Source organism: Vidua chalybeata, chromosome 1 (genome assembly GCF_026979565.1).
Source record: "Vidua chalybeata isolate OUT-0048 chromosome 1, bVidCha1 merged haplotype, whole genome shotgun sequence".
Taxonomy (NCBI): domain Eukaryota; kingdom Metazoa; phylum Chordata; class Aves; order Passeriformes; family Viduidae; genus Vidua; species Vidua chalybeata.
The window spans coordinates 26,570,419-26,596,774 of record NC_071530.1 but is presented as its reverse complement, the minus strand read 5'-3'; positions in this window follow the sequence as shown (position 1 = coordinate 26,596,774).

The following is a 26,356-nucleotide window of genomic DNA, read 5'->3' as shown; positions in this document are numbered from 1 at the left end:
TGTATGGTGAGGGAATTCTTTAGAGCATCTGTTTTTCCAAAGAAAAGCAAACAAGGTCTCAGGTGAAGAAGCAGGTGTGGTGGGGATGTGTGTAGCTGAAAGCTGTCTAAAGCCACACACCAGTAGAAGGTCCAGTCATGTGTACAGGTATCCAGACACTGTTGGGACATGGTCTGGTTTTCACAGCCACTGAAAACACCACGGGTGCTTTCTACGGATGACCGGGAAGTCTACCCAGTCCTTTATAGTATCATATGTGCTTACCTCTGTTGGGTTGTTCCTACTAAACAAAATCCACCTATTGTTTGTCGCTCTTCAAGAACAAAACTGAACATTGTGAAGGTTTGATTTGCTCTCAGATTTTATGGAGAAACTATGGGCTAATCATCATGTCATATAAATTACCAAAGTGCTTTTGATTGAGTGTGTGATCTACAATGGTTGTCAGAAGCAGGATGATTTTTCCTAACACTTGACCTTGGGGTTAAAAAACATAAATCAGATTTATATATTGGTAATATGATTGCTCTGTTAAAGGTTTGACATTTATATTTTGTACAATGAGAAAATATCAATAAGAAAATGTTTAAAAGAGCTATTTGTCATTGAATTTAAGCAGGTGAATAAAAAGGAAAAGACTAGAAGATGCTCACCTGATTTTTAGAACTGTGTTCTTTTATGGTAATTAAGCAATTTGAGTGTTTAATGTTTGGATATCTGCACACAGGCATGTGTACATGTTGTGAAAGTGTGCTTTTTCCAAGGAATTTCATTGTTTTCAGTTCGATTCATCATTTAACTCTTTTTCCATGTACTAGTTTTACCATTTCCCAGAGGGGCATTTCACTTAGTTTCCTTTTGGATTAGCTGCTGCTCTGAGTTTTAATTCAAAGTTTAAAGGAACCATTTGATTTTAATAACTTTTATGTGTAGTGCTCCATTGAGTTTGGATTTTAGCACATAGCACTACTTTTCCATAAGGTGATTTTTAGCAAATCCCTGTGTGTAAAAGAAAGATAAACACACATCAGTGAGTTTGTTACTGCAATTAAATTATTGGATTTTTACATTAGAATATATTTTGAACACAGAAAAGCATGAAGAAACTGTTTTTTCATGTTGGTCATAGACACTTTTCTAAAACTTCAAAACTTGAAATGAGCCTGTGTGTTTACTTCAGTCTCAGAATATTAAAATACCATGTCTTATATATATATATTCAGTCAGTTCAGGAAAGCAATGCTTCTTCAGAGACACTGTTAACTCAAATTCTTAAACAGTCATCATATCCTTAGATTTTGCACTCTTAGATAAATATTTATCTAATTACCTACTTACCTGAATTTCCACACCCTGCTCAATATTCCTGTCCCTACTAGCTTTGTCTCTCTCCATTCCACTTATTTTAACTAGCTGTAAGGCTCAAGGTTGCTTTAAAGCAGAGTCTAGGCAATGTCAAGCACTGATTCCAAGCCCATTCTAGGATTTGCAAGAGCTTTCTTTATTCATACTGCTTTTGTTCTGTTTTGTTTTGTTTTTCTCTTGCTACTTACTTCAAAGTATGAATTAAATAGAGTCATCTATAAATCTTGGTAAACCAGGAGATGGCTGTGCACGTTTTGAAATATCACTCTACTAGAAAGGCTTTGGTGTCCATCAAAGCTGTGGAAATATTCCTCACTTATTCAAAGATAAAAAAAAAGAAGACAAGTTTCTCCTTTCTTCCAAAAGAAAGATAATCCCGTATCTTTAGAAGACTTTTTTTGTTTTGTTTTGTTTTGTTTTTGTTTTTTTTTTTTTTTTTTTTGGTGGGTTGTTTTGATTTTGTTGGGTTTTTTTTTTCCTCTTTGTTGTGTCAGTGGCTTATTGTGAGGAAAAGGGAGACCACCCTTGTTCTTGGTCATTTCCCTTACACATTCAGAGAAGCTGCAACTTGTGATGTGGGTGTCAGAGTGGGTCTTCATAGATCCTGACTTCTGTGTGGACATATAGGAAGGCTCTTGACTAAGTGATTTAGAAATTTTGGAAAGAAACATAAGGTCTTATCCTTTTGAAATTGCATCTTTTTATCTGAAGACAATCTCTCAGACAGTAAAAATACTTTTTACAGGTGCATAAAGTGTCACATGTAACACATCCAACACTTGTAAAATCTAAAATTTCAACCAGTGTGCCCTCTTCTGCTCTCTCAAAGGTCTAGGAGAAATAAAAATCAAAATGAGTTCTGTTTGCCACAGATATACAGTATTTTGAGGCACAATGGGACATTATATGAGCCAGTGTAGACATGTTATTGACATACTAACATTCTTACCTGCAGGCTTGTAGGATGGGTCTGCAGTCACATTCTGTTTTTCTCATTGATTTAAAGGGGAGATTTCAGCAGTGCCAGCACAGGTTTAGCGGTATCAGTAAGTTAAACTAAAATGTATGCTTGGAGCTTGGTGTTGCATTACTTCAAAATTGTGCAGTTCAGGAACAAAACATAAAATCATACAATTTCTTTCAAGATAAAAAAAATGCAATGAGGAAGACAAACATCCTGATACTATGAAGAAAGTTAAATTGTAACTGGCTGATGTTCAACTGTAAATGAACATATTTTTCACAAGTTATTACTCACAGTGGGATGTACTACAGTTTTCTGTACCAGTTTTTCCTGCTACTTATAAACTCACTTTCTGGATTCCTACCTCTCTACTGAAATTGATCTCAGCATTATTTAATTTCAGCCATTTTAGATAACAGACCCCAAAAAATTGCAAAATTACAATAACACATTAAAATTTCACTTCTTACCTACTGGGGGATAAGGTTCTGCTTCCTTCCACAGTTCTTCTGGTCTCTGAAGATAATGCTTTTAAACTGTAAGAATTCAGAAAAGCCCTGTTGATGCTCATGATAATGAAATAACTAGTCACTATATTTAGGACATTGCTCCCTGAACAAAAATAATGAATGCATTGAGAATAAATAAACATTCTAAACTCTTTCCGATGTACCAGAGAATTGAAATAAGTTAAAAACGAAGCATTATTTAAGATGTGATTTTACTGTAAAAAACCACACTGAATAATTCTTGTGTAGGTGAGGAAGATTTTACCTTAAAAGTAAGGTCTTTGTCCTTCAAAACATCACTGCTTCTTTCAGTATCTTATCTTTTGGTAGTTAGAAAACTTGCATGCACTCTAATTTTGGTGTTCAGAGGAATCTGGTAGTAGTCTAGGAAGCACAAGTTGCTAAGAGAGTATTTGTCTTTGGAAATGTGTTTTTGTGTCACATAACAAGGAACAGCACTATTTGCCCTCTCTTTCCCTGTTTCCAGTTGTCTTGAATTCTGCTCATCATCTATCTAAAACTCAAAGAACTTCCCTGTGTTTAAAGATGAATACAGAAATTTCTAAAAGGCTATTAAAATTATCTTCGTACTCTTGAAATAATGTAGTCAAATGAAAATGAGCTATCACAATATTAATCTTTACACAAAACCACTGGAAAAATTCCATTGCCTCCTCCAGAGAAAATATGACACTACGAAGCATAGTGGTGTAAGATATTTTAAAACAAAATGCAGACTCAGAAATTCACTTTTATCTGGTTCATACTTACCAGGTGTTATTCCAGCATAGTGTCAATAATCTCAAATATTTATTATTATTGTTTATACATTATATACTTCTATTCCACTCTTTAGCTATAATAGTGGAATAATTTTTAAGAAGTTTTAAAACACCTCTCTGGCAAATTCTGCTAATATTTCTGAACAAAATTCACCTCTAATATACAATGCATCAGCATTTTAAGAGTACATTGATTTTAACTTTCAGGAAATAAGTATTTAGAGAAAAAGCGCAGGAAATTTACCTACTCCAGTTAATTATGCAATTGAATATTAAGCAGGATAAATGTATTATAGCAAGCAAACCTTAAAATGAAGGGAGAAGAAAATTTGAAAAAAACCCAGATAAATAACCCAAATCAAGGTCAATTTTATGAGTCTTTGATTAAAAAAATATCTAGTCCAGGACTTAACTCTCAACACTAAATAAAAGGTAAATAAAACTTATTAGATTTGTTTTTATTTGCAGGACCCTTTGCTATATAATTCTCTTTCTCTAAAATTTATCTGATGCAGGAGCAAGCTGATTCAAAAGCTAGTATTAGAGGCTGGATTTAGTGAAACTCTGCTTTTAGCTTAGCTCGTGGTCCCCTCAGGATCTTGAGCTACACCTGAACTTCTCTGATTCCCAAATATAACAAAGAAGACAATTTTGAAAATTGCTTTTATTTTCACATGCTTTCCATGTTCTAACAGATATGATGGGGAGTTACAGATACAGATACTTGTGGGGTTTTTTTAACACCATTTCTGTTCAGCATGAAGTTGTCCTCAAGAGTAGCAGGGGCATTTGAGGGCTACCATATTGTTTTTTAATATGCACTGGATCCTTTTGTCTTTGAATGGCACCCATGAGACCCCAAAATGCCAAACAGCAGAGGATAATTTTTTTCGGTAGTGTCTGGCTTCTTGACTCACTCCCCAGATAATATTGGCAGCTTAGCATTTGCTTCCAGAGCTGTCATGTATTTGACTTCCTGATAGGCTGTTAGCATTACCTTGCCCTTTTAGATGTGATCCTTTGACTTACCCTTGTTTCAAACAACCTTTTTATCAGTAGTTTAAAAAAATTCAACACAAATGCATTCAAAAGCACATGAAGAAGCAGTTCAAGTTGCTATTTGCACAAATGAAACATTCCATTTTCTTAAAAACAAAAGTGCTTGTGAAATGGATCCATTATATGTGGCTTCATTTTGCTATTAGAAATCAGGTTTCAAAATCCATTTGCAAAACCACAGATTGAAACTACCCAATGTTATTTACATCAAAGATTTGGGAAACACACGAAGGCAAATCCCATAGCAGATGACAGGAAACCCACTAAGTCAATCACATGCCCATTTTCTTCTAAGTTCATGCAGAAATTGGATCAAAAGAACACTTCACTATCCTTTGGGCAAAGGCTTGGCACATAGCTGCAGCCCTGCTCAGGATCCCTGTAGGGTCTGCTTCTCTGCTGGAACCACTGGACCTGGAAAGAATCCAGGCAGTGGCACTTTAAAGGAAGCATATTTGCTCAGCCTGTGATCACATCATAAACAGAATAGGCTATGAATGCCAGCATAGCAGAATGTTGTTGGAGAGAAACATATGGGTGGAAATTTTAATTCACTAATGTCAAAATTTACTGCTCTGACATTTTTATAAAAAAATAATCCTCTTTTTTTATGGTTGATCATTCCATTTATAATGGGATTTTGGGTATATATACTTTCTCCCTCCCCCCCTCTCCAGTTAGATTAATATTTTTTTTATCAAAAATTCATTGGAAGAAACTAATAAAATAAAGTAATCTCAGAGAAATCCCCTGGTTCCACCTAATTAATAAAGAAATAAATAATTCTAAAAAATTTTTAAGTCAATATATTTAAAGGAGATCCTTCATGTTTTCCCTTTTATTGTTTTGAAATTAGATCACTATCTAAGTTTTTATGAAGTACAATTAAGTACTTAAAACTGCAAAATCTTAAACTAAAATTGAGATTAAATAGGAGTAAAACATTTATTAGAATTTTAGAACTACTCAGAAGTAGCTTCTTTTGTTGAAGTGGAGTAGCTGCTAGGTAGTCTCCAAAAAGGAAGAAATTTTCAAATATTATGGTTTTAAGAACAGGACATATTATCTTTAACTGATAGCTCACTTCCTCTATTTTTATGAATGACTGAAGGTTTGGCACTGCTTAATTCTTTTTTTTTTTTTTCTTTCATTCTTAGCCATTTTTCACAAATGGCTTAAGAAACTCTAGCAACCATGAAAAGTCTCTTCTCAGTTCAGCTCCTGGCCTAAAATTCTTATTTTTGGGACAATGTATTCAACATAAGGGAACAATTTATCTCTGCAGCAGTCTATTGACTCAATATATAAGCACTGAAAACTATCAAAAACTAAATTTGAAATTTTTTCCTTAATAGTTTATTTCCCCCATCCACTTACCTTAAAATGATTGGTACCTTGTACATTTGATAATTCACTTGATGCATTTGGATATTCAGTGCCATGGTACTCAACTAAGATAAAGTGACACTTTATATATATACCAGAATGATGATCGTATGCTTTTAATAACACATTTTTTTCAGCAGCTCTTTGGAAACCTGTCAGTAACTTGCCTTTGTTTTATGGTCCAATGTTTAATTAATGTGAAGTGAAACTAACTTTGACAAAGCTTTGAGTGAAACCAACAGCCTGTGCCTCTAGAATTTGTCTTGCAGCAAATTGGTAAACCACAGCACTCCACATGTCAACAATTTTTATCTCCAGTGAAAAGGACACAAAATCTACCCCTGCCTGCAAGCGGGACCTAAAGCTCTGGAACCCCTAAAGCATTTTGTGAGTGATTTCTTTTCCTGAAGGAAACACTTGCAAAGATTTGAGTTGGTTCTTACTGTAACTGCCTAATATGAATTCAACTGACTTAGCTAAAACAGAAAAGCAGTTTGTGGTATCTTAAAGAAAACCCCAACACTAAGACCAAATATCCAATTTCCAATCAGAAATAAATATCCAATCAGAAAAACTTCTTTGTCATCTACAGGATAAAGTTGCTGAAATGACTTTGAGTAATTACTGAAGCAATCAGAAGGAAATAAATAAACCTCTGTAGAGAATGCGCTGTTAATATCACTCACCAATGTTTATCAAAGATAACTTTCCTGGTGTTCAGTCAAACCTTCACTATTTGACTCTTGAGAATAAAGACTAAATAGGTTTTCTTGAGATTGAAAACAGTGAAATTTAATGGTTATTTCACTCACCTACTCAGTGTGAGTTTTGACTTAACAATTTAAGATGAAATTACAATTATTGAACACTAAAATGAAGTTTCTTGGGATACTAATTTTGATTTGTGTCCTTAATTTCTTGGATGACCTGCAAAAATTCTAACCTCAAAACACCTTACAGAGAAAGATGGGAAGGCATAGATGGAAAGAAACTATCTTAGTTTCTCCTAGTTTTAATTTAAGTAAAGAATTTGTTTACAAAGCATTATTTATTCTCAAAAATTCCAAGAGTCTATGCAAATCTAGATGCATAATCAGAAATAAGAGAGAAGTAAAATACATTTTTGAGTTCCTCCCTGAAACTCTCATACCTCAGCTAGTAATTAAGGTTGAATAAACTAGAAAAAAATCAGATCTTCTTTTATTATAAATTTTTTCAAATTTTTGTTTGTCGTCCCTAGATTGTGTGTAATATTAGAAGATATCAGCAATGAAAAGCCAGAGTTTGATAAATGTTATCCCCATGAATTCTGAGATGCCATAGTATTTTGCTCTAATAAAACCCCATTAATTTATGTTGCTAAGTTACTGTGATGCAGCTACTGTTGATAAATGCTAATTTCTTAATGGAGACCACCAATGTGTTTTAGATAAAGGTAAAACTCCTAATTCTAAGTTTTAATTGATATATAAAACCAGCAAATATTCTAAACTCTTTATTTGTCATTAGTATGACCAATTATTTTTCATTCCACTTAAGATACAAAACACATTCCTAAGGTGTAGCAACATTTAATATAATTTAAAACTTCTGTACAATGAGAAAAAAAAAAAGACAGGCCTGCAGTATTCATAAAGCTCAAGTGACAATTGTATGAAACCTTTCCCAGGTGTACTTCAGCAAAAAAAGGCATTCAGAAAACTAGTATATATATCAACCTGCAAAGTGCCACTGGATAGAATGTATTTTCAGAGAAACCATCAGACTTTCTTGCCTATTAACTCATTTTCTGTGTCAGCTTTTACCCCTGAGGTTTCTTTCAGCTGTGTTGTTAAATACTGAGTGTAGGAGCTTAACATGGAAATATTAACAGATATTAACTACACTGTTGCTGGTGGATGACACTCTATTATACGTTTAAAAAAACACCTGAGACAAGCAAAGTTGTGATATCAGCCACTTACAGTACAGTCTAACTACATAAAATGAAATGAAAAACCTTTGAAGGCAGAATAAAAACGCACAATACTGAATACTAAATAGTCCTCATGGGATACAGAAGTAATGCAGGTTTTTGCATTGATAGCAAACAGCAGGAGACTGCCAAGACTTAGGTGCCTGAGGGACAGAAAAGCTTACTTATAACTTTATCCAGATTAACTCCCCAAGATTTGTGTAATTGACATCCATAAAATGCATTGGAAAAATTGCTGAAAAACAATGAAGATCATCATTTTATGAAGTGAGGAAAAGCTGCACATTATTTTTTTTGGTAACACATTTTTTATTTCAGGATTATCTATCCACTGTCTTGCTTTTCTTTTGTTTTGCTCTTTATTCTGCGAAAATATGTGCACATGCATCTACTGGAGGGTTTGTGCTGCCTGAAGACTACACTGGAACCAAATCTGCCTTGACTGGAAATGGTAGGGAATCTTGTTTTCAGCTGCAGTGTGGGAATAGACATTATTTGGCTCTAAAAATTCTGAAATACGTGTAGATAATGGAAATACTTTACCAGTTATAGAGTTTTATAGTATTCCAATATGCCCTCTTCATAGTCTTTAACTTTGAATATAATAATTCTATTGAAACCTGAGGAAAATGTTTCACAAAATTCACATATAATGACACTTCATATTATTCAGCTAGACCAAGATGAGTTTTTCAGATAATATAACTTCCAACACATATCAGAACTCTAAATAAATATTGCTTCAATCCAAAAGAATTATTTTGATTATTTCAAACTAATAACTTAGATGTATTAGATAATAAAAAAGCAGCTATTTGTTTGCTGAAGTGCTGCAATACAATATTCTTAATGCAGTCCATTGGTTATGCTATTGGTTTTCTTATTTGTTTTCTCAGCTAAGTCTGTCAGGTATAGTTCTAGCAAAATATTTTACAAGAGGTAAGAATAATACTCCTAAGCATTCATAATTATTAGAGATTCTACCCCATTTTTTTATTTCTACCTTTTAGCTCACATTAGTAATTTTGGTAGAAAAATCTGTAGAGAAAATTTTATTAAGTATTTAAGCATTCTTCCAGCAACAAAGTTTTTGCATTTAAATTTTTCAGAGCTTAGCATGGTAGTTCAGAATGTCTATTTATTGATATGCCTAGTCTGTAAATGCAGGAGAGTGACAATGTGTTATTTTTCTTGGCCCCAGTCAGCTCCCGAGTGCCCGGTTTGGGCGCCTCTGCTTCTTGTCGGGGCCGGAGCTTGCCGCAATTCCCGGGCGCTTCTGCTGCCGCACACCAGGGCGGGCTGGCCGTGCTTTGCTGTCGGCGTGAGGGGGCGAAATAAAGAGACAAGGGAATTGTCCAAATCCGTCCACGTGGCGGCTGGAAGATTTTAACGGCCATGGGAGCCACGATGGAGAAGCTGCAGACCACTCCCAACTCCACATGGACGAAAATGGCAACAGGACCCGGAGAGGCGTGGGATGATATAGAGGGTGGGTCAGGGAGGGCAGGAGCCCTCCCGCCCAATGAGGGCAGACGCCGTGGCGATGACGTGGACCACGGTGACCAATGGGAACGTGGCAGGGGTGGACACGGGGCTCCGGGACAAATGGGGTCATGGGAATGGGGTGACAAACACAGAATTCTCAGGAGTGGACAGGGGAGTGGTTACTGGACTGGCAGAGTGAGCTCCAATAGTAAGAGACCCAGAGCTGACCACTGCGGGCGGGGGAAGCACAGGGGGGTGCACGGGGGTACACAGAGCTCGGCTAGCTAACAAAGATCAAAACCCCTAATCTGAACCCAAACCCGGGATGCAACACAGGAGAAACACTTGAAAAAAAACATTTTGTAGAAAAATATATATGGTCACTATAGGAGATCAGACAATATCCTCTGTGGTTTGGGCCTTTATAATAGCAAATCTTTGAGGAATTATTTATAGTAAAAAAAAAAAAAGAGAGAGAAATGATGAGAGAGAGAGAATTGCCCATGTAAAAGTTTGCATTTCTTCTAATATTTATACTTACTTAATTCTAATTTTGGCCTGAACTAGAAGGCAATATTTTTTGAGATAAATTTTAACTTAATGACCACTAAAATTTCCTTTTTCAAATGAATAAAGTTTGTGGCAGAGGTAAAATTTTATGGACTAAATAACAAGCAAATAAGCCATTTTCCAGTCTTCAAGATAAATAGATGCAGGAGACAATTACCTGGCATTTTATTCCATCATTCTAATCTGATAAATGTAGGGAAATATGATTGAATTATTATTTAAATGATGCCTCTGATATGATTGTTTTTTATTATCCACATCCTTACTGAGACAGTTTTCAAGGCCTGTTGACAGGGGCAGCATCAATGTTCTTCCAAACTACATAACCATGAACCATATACAATATTAATAGGTAAGAAGAGACTAAGAAATTTTCCTGTTGGCTCACAGTTATGTACAGATTTCCTTCATCTGAATTTATCAGACAATCTGAATTTATATTAATATCAGAACTCAAAAACCACTACAATAAATAAAATTTCATGCAATTATTATATTTTTTCTATTAAATTATCCAAACACCTTATTATTTCTTTCATGGTGTCACTTCCTCTTTATTTAAAAGTTTACTTCATGATCTCCTCTTCAATCTCGACTTTAAGGATTGGATTTCTAATGCTGCCTACAATGTATTGATAATAGGGAAACCATCAGGTATTTCATGGTCTACTACCTCTTCAGTATTCCCCTCTATTGATTTTTGTGCCTTATTTCATCTCATCTCATAGGTTGCTTTAGAAAGCAGTAAGAGGTTTGCTTTTTTTTCCCCTACTGGTGAGTATCTAGCATGTTACTGCTTCCCACCCATAGAATACTAAAATACTATGCAGCAAATCCCTCAATAACAGGACAAAGAATTAATTCACAGGTTAAGGCTATCAAATAACAGTGCTAGGCTGAGTATGATTCAGATAAAAATTTAAGAAAAGATAAAATGATAAAAAATGATAAAAAATTGTCTAGTCCAGGTTTGTAAATCAATTATTTTCCTAGTATCCTTCCCAGTCAATGTACTGTAATGCTGTCTCTACTCTTGGCTGTAGGCTGAATTAAACACAAATGGAAAATTAAATATTCACACATTCACTTTCTGTAAACAATTTTCATAGCTAAGGAAGAAATCAGTGAAGTTTTCATTTAATTTATGAATGAATTTTATTTTTCAAAAATAGGAGATATAAAACTAAATGTTGGAGATGAATGAGGTTCATCAACAAATTTAACCAATACTATTTGACCAACAAAGTGAACAGTGGCAATCAAATTCATTCAGTTTCAGAGCTGAAAACCAACCAGCATCTCACATTTTCATTAGCATTGCTGATTACATCTTAATTTTAAGCATGGAATATATTCAGATGTGATATTGTTAATGAATTTTCCTTAACTGATAAGAAACATACAGACTGCCTTGATCATCTGCTAAAGGGATGGGCATAAGAGCAGTGATGTGGAATCTCAGAATCCTGTTTCTTCTTAGCTGCAGGTCTGAAGAACCAATGCTCTAAAGTCTATGTTTTAGAATCTAATTGCCTCATTGCAGTCTTGGGGCTAGTAGGGTAATTTTGGTGCAATGCAAATATGAAGAAAGTAGTTATCAGTCTGTGAGATCCAGCCTATGTCACAGCCTGTAGACTTTCAATTTTGCAACACCACCCCAGATACAGGAAAGTGAAATAAGAACACTTTGCTCAATTCTGATACTGAAATATCCCTAAACTATCATACTTAATGTAATGTTAATTAAGCAACACACATTGAGACACTGTTGGGAGATTAATGAATGCCTGGGAGTGGCATATAGCTTAAAACCATATTTTGGGTTTAAACCCTAGTCAATAATTAGTCCCCAGTAAATGCCCTAGTCTGAGACTAATATTATCTTAGGGGAATTAACTGAGAATTGAAGAAAAGTCTTAAACATGTGTGATGTTCTTAACAGAATCTTACCAGAAACAATTGCAGTTCTTCCATCCACAGACTTTTTGTAAGCCTTAATATCCTTCCTCCACTCAATAAGACCCTGATACTTTGTGTAACCATCCAGTGCAACTTCTTATATATACATGTGTTATATACACACCCACACACACACACATAATATATAGTACCTCTCCCAGATATTAATATTAATATCTCCCAGATATTAAGCCTATCAGGTTTAAAAAGCAGTATTTCCCCTCCAGATTAAACACCTGAACAAAAATTCCACACACAGCTGAAGACCTGTTTCCATTGCACACTACTTTATTCATCTTAACTGCTAAAAGCTCAGGGATGAGGTTCTACAAGGCAATGTCTTGTTTTTGTTTTACACTTCCAGACTCACATTTATCAATTTGTGCATAACCATTTTTTGGAGTTTGCTCAGACAAATGACAGAGCATGAAGCTTTGTAGCTCTAATTCACACAAGGTAACAACAGATTTCCACGAAGCTTAATTAGGAATCTGTAAACAATAATCCTATATAATGAAGAAAGCATTAGCCCACGGGAAGCAAAATATGAAAAAACCTCCCTCCATTACTTACATTGTGCCTTGATAAATTAACATGAAGGCAGCTCTTTAGTGAATACTGAAAAGTACAATTAAAAAAAGTACAATTAAAAAAAACCACATACACTGTTTTAAGAGATTTTCTCTGGATGTTGTTTTCCATGAAATTTATGGTCATAAACAGTCTTGAAAAATGATAATTTAGAGCAAAGAGAGGAGGCATGAGGAGAACCAATACAAATCCAAATCTAATCAAAATAATCAGAAATTGATTTTATGGGATTTACCAAAGGATTTTTCTAAAGTTTATATTAGAGAGATTGAAAGAAATGTAAGGAAAGAAAATTCTGTGGCATGTTAGGTTCTAATGAATTTTTTTTTCATACAAAGTAAATCTGTCTCCAGCTCAGGCACCTGTATAATCAAGACACTGTTAAGTTTCTTTGAACGTCTCTAATTCAGGTTTCATGCGTCACATTTGTTTAAAATGTTTAATAACTTATTCACTAATTGCTTGTTTAAATCCACTCTGGCTGCCAAGCATTCTGTTGTAACTGATAAAATATAGATCACTCTGAATATTTATGTGTGATTTTTTTGCAAGTGACATTTATGATTAACGCAAACTTAATTTGGTAGTGGAATCAAATAAAAAATGTCTCTGTGTATTCTACTGGAATGATTAGCAGAGGCCATTAATCAAGAAGGCTCTTTTGTTCTTAATTTTATGCCACATGAATGAGTAAAGATACAAAGGAACTGAGTATTTCATCAAGCTCTGGCTTTCTTCATGTGAAATATTCAATTCTCTCACAAGAAACTTCCATATCTTTAATGTTTTTAATCACTGCTCTTTTGTGTGTGGCCCTCTTTGTGAAGTGAGACCTGCATATCATTCCGGCAAAAACATTTCTGGAGCATAGCGTAGTCATGAATTTGATTCCAAATGGCTTTGTCAAATCAGTGATACAGAGTCACTGTTCATCTGAACGGTGAACAAGGCCCAAGCTGGCTAAAAAAAAACTTTTTTTTTTTAAGTCTGTAGAAGAAAGAATTTTATTTGGGAGTTGTTGGGGGGGGTTTCCTTTTTCTTCTTTAATTTGTTCCCTAAGTACTCCATGTTGGATGTCAAAATATTGATATGCTACAGCAAAGGCTGATCCAATGACATACAAAGATAAAACCACACTCTGAGTATTCTCCTAATAATATCAAGCAATATGTCAAGAACTTAAAAAAAAAAAAAAAGATAACTTTTTTTCCAGTATAAAAATATAAAAATGTATAAAAATGCATTATGTCTGAGATAAAGAAGTGAAATTTAAAAAGGGTTTTAATTGCAGGCCTCTATCACTAACAAAAACAGATAGATATTGAATGGATGACAAAGGAATTTTTGCTCATTGCTGATTTGAGTGAGAGTGAAGTAAAAATTATGTGTGATTGGGGATATACCAATGTAGCAAAACATACCACCGTGACTAACAGATACACAACAGGTTTAAATATGCCCAACAAAGAGTTATAAATGAAGAAAAACCATTTTTTTCTCCAAGATGGCAGTAGCCCTCTCCAAAAGTCATACATTTTTGTCATGTCTTAAATGAGGCTCATCAGAGCACATAAAAGCAACAGGAATATTTTCACAACCTTATGTATAAGCATAACTCCCTGGTTCTATCCTCCCAGGTAATTTTGTGTGGAAACTGTTGATTTAACTGTTTTGCTCACATGATTTCAGAACTCACAAAAGCAAATGGCTTAGATTTATTTAAGCTGCCACAAAATGAACTGCAAAGCTAGAAATCTGTACATTTACTAGCTTCCAAATAAACAGTTGTCAAAAACTGTGTGGGGTTTATGTTTGCAAATTTATACAGTCACAATTAGAAAATAACAAAACATCTGCAGTTGTCAGAAAGAGTGAATACAAGGCAAACAAACTAAATCAAATTCCCATTTGAAGAGTGCATTGAAAGTTTTTATAGATACATAAATATACTACTACAACTAATTGCTATTGTTAAAGCAGTGTCTGCCAGTTAAGACTGTAATTCTTATTTTTATGTCACTCAGAGTGAGAGTGAGAGTCTTTGCCTTAAAAAAACAAAAAAATACAAAAGTATGGAAGACTACACAGCAAATCAATCACAGGGGTTTTTTTACTACCTATGGTGCTTGATTGAAGATATACAATATGGTAAAATTCTGTAAACTGTGGTGCAAAGTGTGTAAAAAGTGGTGCAAAACTGTCTGTATTTTACACAGCCAAGAGTTTACCTGAGGCACATGTAACCCAGATAAATTGAGTAATTCATTGCCACCATGCACAATGCAGTGGAGGACAAAGCAAAGGATAATTTTCCTCTTTGGATACTTTAAGCAAAAATACATGTTCTTTCCCTGATATCATAAAATCAAAATCAACTCCTAAAATATGTCTTGCATTCTTTAAATTAGTAACTGTACACATTAAATTATGTTCAGATAAGCATTTATGTTCTGGTTAAGAATACGGAAGCATATAAAAATTTTTACCTTTAATGTTTCTTGATCTGATTTCATAGATGTGGGTTGTGTAGCAGTTTCAGAAATTGTTTGATTTCAGATCTTCCTGTTTCTGCAATGTCTATGAAGAACTCAATGCATGTGTTGTACCTTAGAAATACAAAAAGAGAGTGCTAATATTTCCTAATCAGTTGACTCCTTAATGAGCTTATCTGTTAAATTTTCTGCTGCATATCTTTTAAGAGGCTTTTTTGTTTTAAGAATTTCTTTTTTTTCCCCTTATTTTTTTGTCTGCTTATATTTCTAGCATTGTTTTGAAGGACTAATGGAGAACTTTATTGTTAACTATTATTCTTCACATCTTAGGTAGCAGAGGCTTGTAGTAAAATCTCATAACTCTTACTAAGACTGATGTCTGTTTTTTGCTAAAAAATTCATCTCCCTAGTTGCTTTGAGAAAGAAAAAAAGGAAGCATAAAACATATTCTTCTTCGCAGCAGTATTGTCTGATTCTCAGTTGTGGTTTCTCTGCTTGTTTCCCAAGGCAATAGGTACCCAAAGTCTTTTTCACTAAAAGAAGTGTACTGCCCATTACTTAAATGACAGTGCTTTTACCCAGTTTGAACATGAGAACCTTGTACAAGGTTTCCTGTAGAGAAAAATAGAGTTTTGGAACTGATGTCAATGCTTCCCTGACTTCAGTTTCAACCACCTAAAAAAGCAAATGTCAAATGACCAGGATAAGAAAATTGCAGAGATTCTTAACCAACATTATTTTCTTAGTGGGTGTAAAATAGTAAGTCACCTTGAATAGGAGTGTATTGAGCATTAGAGCTGCATAAACTTAACTTCCAGGAACTCTACTGAGTTTGGTGTTCTTGTTAAAAATGATTTATGTGATACAGGCTTCTCGACATCATCCCTGATAATTACAAGCAACACCAAAAACTCCCATACAAAAAACTGACATTCTGCTGAGACTGAAGGCAAATATCTGTGACTGAACTTAAATTAATCACCCTAAATATATGCCAGTTCTGCCTGAAAAAAGTCACTGAATGTTTCTAGTCAGTCCTCCATAATGTATTTTTACAGATTAGCTTGCTCCAGGTGAAAGTCATCTCCAACTATGAGCATGAAACCTTTTGCTGTGGATGTTGAAATATGAGAATGCAACTTTAAATCAGTAACACATGCATGTAGAAACACCACACTCAGGTTCCATGGGGAAAAAAGTGCAGATGAGCTGAGGAGTGAAGTACAGCCCCAAGTCTGGGAGTGAGCTGCAAACCCAGATGACCATTCAAATCAGTAAGTAATCATATGGGGCCTCTGTTCAAGGTTCTCATTTGCTTTTTTTTAATAAGATTTACAGAGATAGAGTGGAGATGCACTCTTCTGTGTCTCTTCAGCAAGCTCATCACACAGCAGCTGCTTAGCTCTGTAATTCTGCTATTCACTACAATTTTACAGTAAAGGAGCTTTGACATTTTGCTTTGATGCAGTAAATACATAACAACCACAAGTGAGTAAAATCTGATATATTGCTTTCTTGGTAACAGCCCCAGATGACTGCCTGAGCACTTACACTGTTGAAGCACTTACTGGGTTCAGTTTGCTAAGCTTTATGTTTTCCATACAGGATCTGTCCTTTTTATTGTGTGTATGTGTAGTCTCAAACCTAATCAGACCTTATGCTAGAATAAAGTCCCTAGATAGTACTGTACTGCTAAAAAGGTTGGTATTTCAAAAATAATAAAAGCTGTTAATAGCAAAAATCTCTCTTAATGAGATAGCATTGAATGCTCCAGAATGCCTATGCTGCTGAGTTTCTTCTTACTGCACTTGTCCTTTGGACTTTCACACGCAATATTCCCCACGCAGTAACAGTCCAATTTCAGTTCCTTTAAGAATTTTTAGCTGACATGCAGTAACAGTACGAGGATTTCCTTCCCTAGGTCCCCTTTTTTCTTCATTAATGCAAACACTTCCCTTGCTGATAGTGTCACTTTGTAAGCATTCATTACGTATTGATCGGGCAGTGTAGAGCGCACGGATGGATTGGCAAACCTTCACAGAGGCCTCTTCATTTCAATGAGCTTCTGGCATACCATGCTACAGGATTTCTTAACAGAATATTGACAAGCTCTGGCAGATTCTCCATTTTATGGACAAAATATCTTACTTTGTGTTTGTTTTGTCTGATTTTCTGTGATTTTTTTGTCACTCATTACTCCTGAGTTTCTTTATTTATCATGTGAGTATTCATGTGGCATCAATATAAATAAAAGATTAAAAATATTAGAATCAGATTAAAATCAGATTAAAATCAAATTAAAATTAGACAACAGGATGTCATCAATAGAGTTTTTGTAGACATCTATATTTATGGATTATGTATGTGCCTAAATATGTATATATTTGTGATACACTTGCATGTGCATGTGCATTTAGAGATCTGTGATTGGCATGCACTACCCAAGATTTTCATTGTGTGCCGATATGCATAGAGAGAGAAAGGTGCTTCTTCTCATCCTGTCATTCTCTAACTAAGATGTCTTGCTCTTGAGCTTGCAATTGAGTCATGGAACATATTTGGTATTATGGAAATGGTGAAAAAAGCACACCATGATGATGTGGGGAGATGTCAGGACTACAGAGGCAGACATCCTCACAAAGCAAAAGAGAAAGGGAGGAAGGAAGAATTACAAAAAAACACAGAAATACATATCTGTCTATATTGTATATGTCAGTATGTCTGGACTGGGAAGATGACATAAACTTAAGCCTTAACTTAAACAAAAGACATATTTGAGGGCTGTCTCAGTAAAGGTTAAGAATTGTGAAGGAAAGAAAGAACAAGAAAAAAAAGAGGAAGGGAGAAAAAATGTAACATAGCCAAGGAGGCTGCCTGTGTAACTTTGGTTAAAGATCGTGCTATGCTATCAAGATAATTCTCATAATCATAAAAACAAGCTGGTTTAATAAATACATACAATCAAAATAAGAGATAATTTCCTCTGGCACTATAAAAATAATAAAACTGGTGGTGTTATTTTGAAAAAAATAGATGTAAGCATGGCTGAAAATACATTTCAAGTTGTCCTGAAGGAGAAAATATAATAAGGTAGAAATCTTCTGGCACTGGTTTTTGCTCTGCCTAATATGTAGACTATTACACAAACTATGTTTGTAAGACAAATAATTTTTCTTTTGGCAGTAACTTGTCTCTTAACAATATCAGTATTTTATTACCCAGAAGCCATTACATTATTAATTTCAGTGTCTTGGAGGAAGTAGCACTAGTGGTTGGGTACCCAGCAGTAAGTTTTTATTACTACTCAAATATTCCAGTGATTTCAAGTTGTATTTTAAAAAGAAAAATTATTTTTATAATTGTATATAAAAATTAGCTAAAAAAACAAAGCAAAATCTAAAAATGTCAATCTTTTAAAAGCATTAAAAAAATTGCAATAATTTTTAGAGGCATGAGGTATTTATTATATAATGCATATAAATACAACCTCTGTATATGCGTTTAATGTAAATGATAGTTATTTTCATTTAATCTGTAAAAATAATGTCATTTAAACTATTACAGATGTAATGCTGAGGTTTCTTAAAGTGCATGACATTCTCTCTCTCTGTATGAACCTGTTTGAATACGTGCTGTCATCAGTGACAAACTTGTAATTCACTGTAATGCAGAATACTATGAAGACATTCTCTCAAAGACTGTTCAGGCGTTTCCATGCCCATATACACAATAGTTTTCTAAAGGATAAGAGAGCCTTCATTAAAAATAATATAATTTATGTTTGTAGTTTCCTTATTAGTTGCTGCCAGAATATCAAAAGCATCTATAATCTTGAGCCATTTTATGAAATTTGTTTGAATCTCTCTGTTTTTGAGATGACGTCTCTGCATTTCTTCTGTAACAATATCTGTGGAGTTCCAGCATGTCCCCTTGCTTGTGATTTTGAAAAATCATATATATGTGAAAGCTTCCAGTGGCCAAAAGTAATTATTCCCAGGATTACTAAGTTTTGAGTTTTTTTCTGGGGAGACCAGTTCTGGGTTCTTCTTAGGCCTAGAAGGGATTTTAATTTGGCTCAGGATGGATATTATTGCTTAGAAAATTTGGAGATTGAAGACTATACTGACAGTTTTCAGCTGACTGTATTGAGATCATCCTTCATGAATTACCCAGGTTTCCACATCATCTACACATTAGCTGTCATGTTGAGTCTAAACTGATGCAAGTCATCTGTCTCTCCAGGTCAGGAAATCCAGGCAAGGGATTCAGTGGTTGACACTGATTTCTACTGCAAAGGATTCCAGGGATTCAATCACCTGGACTCACTCAGGCTAAGGTTCAGCTTGGCCATAGCTGAAGCTCTGAGGCTGTAACCATATTTACCCACTTAGGAACAGTGAGGCTCACAGCAAATAATGTAACTTTGTCTAGTTTCTCCTTCCTTTTTTGTCTGTAAGGAAAAATGCTATTTATTATTGCTAATCCTTGCAGGCTATGGAGAGCTGGGAGTTAGGAATGTAAAGGATCATTTGTATTCACACTGAAGTTTACTGTCTGGAGACTGTGTAGTAAATGTGTGAGTTCAAAGAGCTGTAGCTGAACCAACATCTCATGGAAAACTTATGGAGGACAATGAATATAAAGATTTCCCAGAATTAAAAAAAAAAAAAAATCTCTGTTATATATATATATATATATATATATATATATAAAGTGTTGTGCTCTGTATCTATGTAACACTCTTGCCGAAGTTGCTTCTGCTCACTTAATGAATTGCACTGATTATGTTGCTATTATTCATACATTATTGCCTTTTTATACTTAATGACATCTCTTTTTGACCCAAACTATAAAAAACATAAAAATGCATACAATCAGAATGGAGATTATATTACAGTTAAAATGCAAATATTTTATTAGAAATCCTGCATATTTGCCATAATTTGGTTTCTTTCTAGACTAATACTTTTCTGATCAGTCACAGAAAATGAAATTGGAAACATTTCATTAATTTTATAAAAAAGGAGAGGGCTGAGTGGCATCATGGTTCCTTTGTATTTTTCCCCTGTTCATTTGTGCAGCTATAATTACAGATTCTTTGTGGAATGTTCATGTCAATCATTATTAATCTCTAATTTCTAATCACAGGCATAAGTATTAAACTTCATTGTGAACCTTTCAAGAGTTTTGCAGGTTTTCAGAGAGAAATGGTGTGTTGCTGATCTTCATAATATTATCTGGAGATCCTTGTGAGTAATTTTTCCAAACAGAAATAAGTTATCATAAAGCAGAGCAAGGAGAAGTAAAAACGAACAGGAAAGGACCAAGATTCTTTCTAGGCAAGATGTTATGTTCCAGGGTTTTTAACACTTCACAATTATGGCTAGATTTATTGGTGGGTGTGATAGTTCCTGGTTGCGCTGCTTCAGTGAAAAGGAAGATAAATAAGGCAACAACACCTGGGAGACATGTAGGCAAGATTAGATGAGAATTAAGAAACTCATCTGAGGTTCAGAAACCTATGAAAAAATCTAGCAGAGCAACAAGAAATTTATTTGAAATCAGTCAGTGGCAGTGAGTCTAGCAAAAAGACATCAACCAGAATTTAACTTAAAAACCAAGTGCCAATCATATGTTCCTTGATACAGTATGTTTTGCAATATTTCTGGGTTGCAGCTATTTCTGGCAGTAGTTCAGTAGCTATTCCTTACGCATATAAAAATACACTGTAGTCATAGCTTAGGTTTTCCAATACTGCAATTTTTCTATCATCTTTTGTGTTCACTGTGGCAGTCCTACTTACCTGTATGCCAAATCTGACTTGCAGTACTGGAGTACTGCAGGGTGAAGTAAGTCAGCCTCAATTTTACCCAGTGTGCTCATGATAAAAAAAATCTGATTTTCTTATTAAAATATAAGGGACTGATTCCAAGTAATTTACAGTTCCAATGATTTCTGTATCTTCCACATGGGTTCTAATAACATATTCCATAAATGATCTTTAAAACAAAGACAAACAGCACAAAATAGTGTGAAACAAGATTACTTGGTAGTGGGGCCTGGAGAAGTCTAAAATTAGATGGCTCCCCTGGAACAATTAGTGCTCACAGTGTACTGTTCCTTACTGACTGACACACCAAAAAGATCCCCTGTATTCCCCTCACTGCTCATTAGTAGTTAAAAAAATAATTTAGTTTAGTGGGGAAAGATTAGAGAACAAAAATAAAACCACGACTGTCACATAAGTGTTCAAACATTCTCAACACAGTGAAACTATTGTTCCCACAATTAAAAAAAAAATGTGGTAGATCTGCAAAAGGTGAAAAGAAAGTCAACAAAGGTAATTAAGTGATGAGATTGATTTAATCTCTCTCCATGAGTGGAGAGGTTAACTGACCTATCATCTTTAGTTTGAACAACAGACAGCTGAGGGGAATATGAAACAGGTTGTAATAGAGGGAGGAATGTGAAAAAGATTAAGGGGAGCAATTTAAGAAATAAAGGGCATTGGATGGACTTAGTAGATTTAACCTGATCAGGTTAAATCAGATGCCTAATCAGGTAGTTAAGCTATGGAACTCATTGAGTTGAAGAAATAAATTGTGCACATAGTTTCTCCACTTTGTTCTCGTATTTCTTTGTAGTTTGCCACAGTCAGGTATGGGATAGTAGGATAGCCTTTGTTATGAATAAATGTTGTTATATCTGTGCTCTTATGAAGTATTTTTACAATTAAAAAATTATAAGATAGTAAAATCTGTTTCACAAAAGAATTTTAAAATGGATAAACATGTTTCAGACAAAAGACTGAAAAGATAACCAGTTGACACACAAGTGGAAGAATTCAGGAAAAGGAATTTAACAGGCTGTCCAAAAATTTTCCCAAACAACCCACTTAAGAGGAAAGCAGAAGGCAAGAAAATCAATGGAAGAGTAAGTTACCAAAATGTGACAAAAAAGCACACCAAGCAAATCTGTGGGGCTTGGCCAAATAGAATGCAATTGTAATGGGAAATAAACAAAATAACTTGTCAGAGTACAAATATAACTTTATGACACTTCCATGTCCTTTTATGTCTTCTTGATATGGGAAAATAACACGTGAGCCATTTTGGGGACAGTTAAACATGATCTTTAAATTACTACTTTTTTGAAAGACCTTTCTAAGTCCAGACTATGTTAGATTTAAACAGGGATCAGTTTTCTTTTCACAGCTCCAAATCTCTCTTCATTTAGCACTTGGCCCAAATGCTCAATTTCTGTCAGATTTAGGATCTGTCACCACTCTTATATTTCAGATTTCATTCTTCATGTTTCTTGTATTATCTGTCTTGTTATACATATGACTTCAGTTGCAGTAATTTTTCAGAGAACTACTTCCAGATTTTTCTCCTCTTTTTAGCATGCCCTGCCTCAGAGAAATTCTGAGCTGGTAAATACACATACCTATCTCAATTTTTCTTTCCACAGATAAATGTTAGCAGAAAGTGCACATTTTAACTTTCTAGCACTTCTCCCATTTACCTGCAACAAAATGTAAAAGTTCAGGCTCCTGTTTCCAAACAACTGGGGGAAAAAATATGTAGATTCTTGACTTACAATATGTTTGCACTTCCCAATCTGCTTTTTATAGATCCAACTCAATGTACCAAATGCTATTATTGTTGGATCTGAATTTATCTTATAAAGTTGTAACTGGATAAATTCCATGAAAAACAAAACAAAAGCTCTTATATTACTCTGGCAAAGGATGATTAATCCTGGAAAAATTCTTATAAGAAAAAGAAATCAGCTAATAAATATTACCCAGAGGAATAAATTAAAAAGTTGATATTTACTTTAAGATCTGATAAATGCAATTATCTGAAAAAATGCACATGAAAGCAGGGTGAATATTATTCTTTTTTCTCTTAATTACCTGTGTCTGTACACTAGTCCCTTTGAGAAAAGAATTACATTATCACAGGTGATCACAACATGTCTATAATGAGAAATCTCTGACCTTAATCTGGGCCTCTGGTCACAAAGTTAAGATCAAAATAACAATCAATAAACTAATCTGTAGAAATCCTTTGGAAAAATGTGTACAGTACAGCCAAAGCAGGAATAATACTAAAACAAATAATTATAATAATCTTCTAGTTATGTTATTCCAAATGTTGCAAAAAGATAATTTTGCTTTAATTAAGACAAATATTAGATATGCTTATAATGAAACAGGATTGAGTTTATGAATCTTGAGATATTAACAAGTGAAAAATGAGTTAGTTCCAGATACTTGTGATAACATAGTCAGTTTACTCTGTGTCTGTTGTTAGTGATTACACTTAATACCAGACAGCATCCTTGATCCTGGTCAAAAGACACACAGTAAAGTGAAAAGTCCTTACAATCAACCATGAGAGAGTCATGATAACCTTATCTTAGTCAGAAGTCACTTCTTGCATATCTTAAGTGGATCACATTGCCCCATGTCTTTCTTTTATAAGGATCAGATCTTTCCATTCACTCTAGTGAGGAGGATAGGAAGGCTGAAATACAGAAGTGGTTTGTAAAGTGCTTTCAAAGGTACTGTCAAAATTTGACATGAAGAGCTTTTAAACTGAAAACAGCAAGCAAATGAGTTACTAATCTCAAATGCCTGTGTGTATAAGCTGACAGCTTCTGTCTGCCCCTTGCCTTTGCATCCAAAATGCTTGTCTGATGTAGATGGCAAGAACCTCTCCAATCATGCTCTTTGGCTGTTCCTTCTGAAGCTGTCAGGCCCATCGCATTTCAGTGACTTTCCTCTGCTTTCTATACACTGTGCAAGTGTCAGCTTGCTATGGGGAATCAGAGCAAAGGCAGCTGTGCAGCAGAACATGCCAGCTGCATCACAAATAAGAGAGAGAAGGTCAGGAAAGAAACTCTAGAGGCTCTTACAGTCCAGATCACATCACGGGGACTGAGAGACCAGACCAAATGTTGTGAAGACCAGCCAGCTCCATGGTGGCTCTGAGGATGTTCTTTTGAGCTATCTCCAAATTTTCCAAACAGAGCTTAGATGTTTTCTTTCCTTCAAATAGCTTTATTACTAAAGTACCTAAATCTGAGCAGTCTTACATCATTCATGACACACATTAATTTTTCAGGGGAAAAAACATGAGCAAAATAAGTTTTACTGGGACCTCTCTCAGACTCACTGTGTTGACGACCATACCCACTAAGGTCTTTCAACATAAAACAGATTCTAATTTGAAAAAAATTCTTCCAACAGCTATTTTATCAAGGGGTATTCAGTACAATTTAAAAAAAACCATATGTACTAATATGTACTTTATTCATATGTACTTTATTCATACATATGTACTAATATATAATTTATTCCAAACAAAATTGCTAGTCTCCATATTGCTATAATTCTGATCTGCATCCCCTAAACAAGTGCTTGTCCAGTTGGACAAGTGAAGAGAGACCTGTATGCTGAGACACATACATTAGAATTCTAAGTCTGTATGCACACAACAGAAAAATCACCTTTTGAGGCATAACTGCTATGAAAGCTGTAACATATGCCCTCCAAATTTGATATTGATTCATTGTGCGCTATGCAAATATGGAAGCAGGATTCTTTTTGTTTTTATGAATGAGGTACCTGATCTCTACCATAAATAAAAATAGGTTTTCTTAGCTCTGACTGCAAATATAACAAACAAAAACTGTTGTCAGTCCAGGACAGATTAACTTTCTCACACAGAATGCCTGACATCTTTGCTGGAATTAATCCCATTTGTTCTTATAGTTTTTTATTTGCTTCTGCAATAATTTTTTCTTTAGGAAACCTTCAATTTCAGCACTAAGAAGTTCTCCAGGTCAGTTTTATATAGAATGAAATTTTCTCTTTTATATTGTAGCTCTGCACTTGGCAAGTTACATTTACATATAAAAGCATTCTGAAAATATTTAATTCAATATTAATGTAAATTTGTTTTGCAGTTCAGTACTTTGTAAATAACTGTTCTTAGGTATGCAAATCCATTATATATATTAAATACTCTAGTTTTGCATATTTTCTTAAATGAGCCACGGGGTGAGGTTTACAGTTAATGTCCTGGAAATGCAGCAAAAGTGCAACCACACATTATGAAGGGAATAATTCAGAAAACTCATTCTTGCTTAAACTGGCATTTAAAATGTCATTTCAGCCATCTTATATGTAATTTGAAAAGCATCCTCCTTAAATTCTCTATTTACAAGGGCCCGTGTCAATCACGACCTCTATGTCAGGGTGGGAGACTGCACCAATGTTAGGCTGTTCTAATTTCCTCTAAGACAGGTTCTTCACCCCACAGGGAGCACAAGTTATCATAAATGCCAATGTGCATATGTATTCAGTACTGCAAGAATATTTCTCCCATTGATTTCCTTCTGTGTGTGAGTGTGAGCAAGAGAGGAGGGGGTGGAGGGGCAGCACTTCAGCTCTTCACACGCTACACAACATTCCCAGTTCTAGAATTAAATTACAGAGAGTGATCCATAATATTCATTCAGTCACTACAATGGCTCCCTTAGCACTCTTGTTACTAATGGCATAGGCTCATTTGTGAAGATTTTCATGCAGTTTGCTTGAAAGGGACTCAGCAACCCCCCACTTCTGAACAAATTACAGACCAACAATATGCTCACCAAAGGGGTTGCCTGGCATGAAACAGGTTATTTAGCTCTATTTGGCTAGGAAAGAGTACACCAAGAGAGGAGAGGAGAGTAGGAAAAGGGGAAAGGCAGTAATCTGCAAACAGCAGGGAGGGGTGAAGTAAGCAGTAGCATAAATGAGCTATTTACACTTTTAACTATGAAAATAAAGCCTCTGCAATTAACAAAAGGCTTTCTTCTGGAACAAACCTGTTTATGTTAAGTGTATGTGGCTTTTAAACACTTTTGGAGGAAAGATATTTTTAAAATCAAGGTCTTCATTCTGTCCATAAAGTTTGTGGATTGTAAATCATTGTGTGTTCTTTCCCCAGGCGACGGACAGCAGATTAGAGAGGATGTATTGGGTGTTCCTTTATGATTGCCTCACCAAAACGCAATAAAGCTCCTGCAGTATGTTGAATCACAAAAAGAAAATACGTGTTTCAACATCTTAGCAGCAATCTTGATTCTTCCTTCCTACCCAGATTCATCCTCCCACGATTGCTTCTTTACCTCAGGCCCTCTACAAGGATAGTCATTAGGGCCTG